Source organism: Jaculus jaculus, chromosome X (genome assembly GCF_020740685.1).
Source record: "Jaculus jaculus isolate mJacJac1 chromosome X, mJacJac1.mat.Y.cur, whole genome shotgun sequence".
NCBI lineage: Eukaryota > Metazoa > Chordata > Mammalia > Rodentia > Dipodidae > Jaculus > Jaculus jaculus.
The window spans coordinates 27,013,394-27,017,582 of NC_059125.1; positions in this window are offsets into that span (position 1 = coordinate 27,013,394).

A 4,189-nucleotide genomic window follows, 5' to 3' on the forward strand; every position below is an offset into this window, starting at 1 on the left:
GCTGTCTCTCTGACCCAGTATGTTATCATTTTTATGAACTTATGATTAACTAGTACCATGGTTACAAGAGCTAAATTTTCTTCCATTTAAAACTAAATTTTACTCATAACCCCTAAACCTGAGTGAAAGAGACCGAATGAGAAATGAAAGTATTTTAAAAGGACAAGCAAGAACAGAAAATTTAGTCTTATGCTGTAATTATCAGAGCATCTGGAATCTCATGAGCCAAACCTAGTAAGCTACAACATTCTGGGCAATTCAATCTGAAAAATAAGGTTCAAGAATTAGCCATATCAACTACTGTTGAGTTGCTTGGACCCCTAAATTAGGATGATGTTCTCAACCCTCTCTTTTAGACCATGTGGTAGTTTGCAGCCTTGGATGAAATAGTAATATTATACACAAGAATTACTTTTACTTTTGATTCATAAGAGAAAAAACTATAATTTAGGTGCCTAAATTTTGTGGATGAAATTTGGATTTGCAAATGAATGGCAAGAATATGAGCTTGGTTTTTGGCTTGTGCTAAAATGACAGGTGCTTTTAATTATCAAACATATGTCATATGGTAGGGACCTCTGGCCAGGTCAGCTTCAGTTGTTCTGAACATTCTCCTTATTCCAAGCACACATTCCAGTTACTGAAAGAAAATTTGGTATATAGAATAAATATATAATGATTAAAATGTTTTCTATAAGCATACTAGTTCCTGGATAATGTCAAGGATGTAACTTAGTATTGTTGTTAGTAAACACAAGTATCAAATTCATTCTTCTCCTCCACATTTTTTTAATATTTGGTATCCATCTGGTCTGTTTTATAGTAACAGTATCATATTTATCTATTATTATTATTATGTTTTGTTTTTTCAAGGTAGGGTTTCACTCTAGCTCAGGCTGATCTGGAATTCACTATGTAGTCTCAGGGTGGCCTCAAACTCATGGTGATCCTCCTAACTCTGCCTCCCAATTGCTGGGATTAAAGGCGTGCGCCACCACGCCCATCAATAACAGTATCATATTTATGTTAGAGCCAAGTTCAGTTCCACTCTCTATCATCAATTCCAATACAACTAAATTCTCAACCTATTTTCTTTATAAAAATAAGTTGTTGAATATGTTAGCAAATATTTCAAAATAGTTAAATTCCCTCTCAATAAAATAACTGGCTAGCAAGTAAGAGTTGCTCACTAGTACAATAGTGGGATGATTATTACGGGCATACCAACTATTTTCTGATTGGATCTGAGACGTGTTCCATAGGAGTGAACTCACCCCCAGTAATGAAGACCTAGTCCAAAAATCTCTGACTAAGAAGGTCATAGACCTGATGAGAGGAAGATACTATTGTTGGATAACCAAAAGGATATGTTGTCTTGTCAAGTTACCCTCTAATATTTATATTAAGTTCATGCCTATAGATTAGTGCTGCATTCACCTTTGGTCAGAGAAGCTTTCTTCAGACAACTGTGGCTACTTGGGAGACTCAAAACTCACCAAAGTACTGAAAATACATGATGGGTGAATATTAAATGCTAAATGAGACAACATTCTCATGTTTTTCAAGGCTTAGGGAACACTGTGGAAGAGGAGTTAGAGAGAATGTAAGAACCATAGGATACAGAGGAGTACTTTGGGACACTATCTTCCAGACAAGAAGTGGTCACTATTTAATGATCCCACAGAGTCTGTCATTTCCTCCACAACAATAAACACATCAACATTTCAACATGAATAATAAAGGTGGGCAAAAAGTCATTAAAATAGAAGGGTTATTTGGAAAGAAGGAGTTCAGTAAAATGGAAGTGGCAAAGAAGGTATTGGGAGGGGACTATGATCAAATTATATTATGTTTAAGTATAAAAATTATCAACTAAATTAAAAATTAAAATAACTTAAAGTAAACCAGAATACTGTACCTATAAAATATTTTATAATGTTTTGACCTATATTTTAAAAACTAGCTATTTTTTTATGATACTGTGTGTGAAAGATAGGAATATTGAATGTTCCATGTAGTGGAAATTCCACATTCTCTTAAATCATTTGGTTTTATGATCTCTATCTTCTTAAAACTTATCCTGAGCAATATTTATTGCAGAGTTTTATCATTTTCAGGTAAATTAAAATTATATGTATTTGAAAGACAGAGTTTTGATACCAGGTAGTGGGGAAGAGTAGACATCTAAATTATAAATTATCTTTACATTTATAACTAAACATAAAGAGAACATGAGAAAGCACCAATTCAGTTTGCTCCCACCCAAGCCTGGAATTTGGCAGTTGGCATATTTAAAACTAGATCCCAGATAAGTCAGCATCCAGGAAACCAAGCATTAATTTGATCAACAATTATAAAATACTTACTATTTATAAGGGACAGGGATACAAGTATAAATAAAACCTAGTTTCTGTCCTGAAATATCTCACCATCTTAAAAGAGGCAGAATATATAAACAAGCGTGTGTGTGTGTGTGTGTGTGTGTGTGTGTGTGTATCCATGAGAAAGAGAGAGGAAGAGAGATGATGCATGTTTGTATGGACAAATATAAAACAGGGTTTATAGATATCATCATTACTGCCATCAATTACTGAGTTTTCATTACATATCAGGTACCAGTCTAAGCATTTTGAATGTGTGATTTCAAATTGGATTCTTATGATAACCCTCAATTTTAAATGGGGCCTCAGGGTATTAAAAGAGAACACAATGTATGGAAATTCACCTAACTGGTAAATATTTAAATGGTAGAGCCTGGCTTTAAATCCAACAGTCTTGACCCAGGAGTCTGAACTCCAAACCACTATGCAATTATGTCTCATAACTCATGGGTAAGTATCATTTTAATAGTAATGATTTGGGATAACATAGATAATTAAAGAAGATTAAAAATCAACATAATTTGCTCATATCTTCATGACACATTTTTAAAAACTAAGAAATAAACATTGTTGCATTACTATTAGCTAAAATCTTGACTAGATTTCACTAATCTTTGCAATAATATCTTCTTTATTTTCCAAGATCCAACCTAGGATACCTTACTGAATTTAGTTGTCACATTTCCCAGTCTCTTCTGGACTATGAAAATCTGTCAATCTTTCCTTGTTCCCCATGCTATTGATAGTCTTGAAAAATACTGCCATGATATTGTATAGAATATATCCTGTTAGGTCAGGACAAAATGGAGTCATAGGAGGAGGGCGACATAAGGAAGTGGGTCATCCACATTCCTCAAGAAACCACCCAGCCATTATCCCTTCCTTGCCAGGTCTGGGTTTCCTGCCCCCTTATCTCTCAGGACACCTGGTTACAGTTCTGGTATCATACCCTGGCTATAGATCTCCCCCAAAGAAACCTTTTCTTTACTTCCCCCTTTCTCACCTTCCCCCAACTAAAGAGCTCTATATAGTCCACTGTCTGCAATCCCAAGTTGACTGTTCCACTCTTGAGAGTCAGTCCTGGCAACTAGTGTTTTTCCCGAATAAAAGCTTCCATCTACGATGAAGAGATGACTTAGTGGTTAAGGCATTTGCCTGCAAAGCCAAAGGACTCAGGTTCAATTCCCCAGGACCCACGTTAGCCAGATACACAAGGGGATGCACATGTCTGGAGTTTGTTTGTAGTGGCTGGAGGCCCCCGCATGCCCTTTCTCTCTCTCTCTCTCTCTCTCTCTCTCTCTCTCTCTCTCTCTCTCTCTCTCTTTCTCCCTTCCTCCCTCCCTCCCTTGTTCTCTGTCAAAATAAGTAAATAAGTAAATAAAATATTTTTAAAAATTTTTCTACCTGGGTGTGGTGGCACACACCTTTATTCCCAGACCTCAGGAGGCAGAGGTAGGTGGATCACTGTAAGTTCAAGGACACCCTGAGACTGCATAGTGAGTTCCAGGTCAGCCTGGACTAATGTGAGACCCTACCTCGAAAAATAAAAAATAAAAAAAAAAAAGAGAGACTTCCAACTGTGCCTCAGAATGGTCTCCATGGTCTTGGTCACTCCTGAACCTTACATATCCCAAACTAGATTTGATGTTTTTCTCATGACTAGACTGGGGTTAAATATGTGAAGGAAGAATATTACAAAGGTGAAGAACCCTTCTCATCACATCACATTAGGAGATATATGGTGCCCTGTCCTTAACCCACATTAATCATCTGGTTAAAATAGTGTTATCCAGGTTTCATTACTGAAA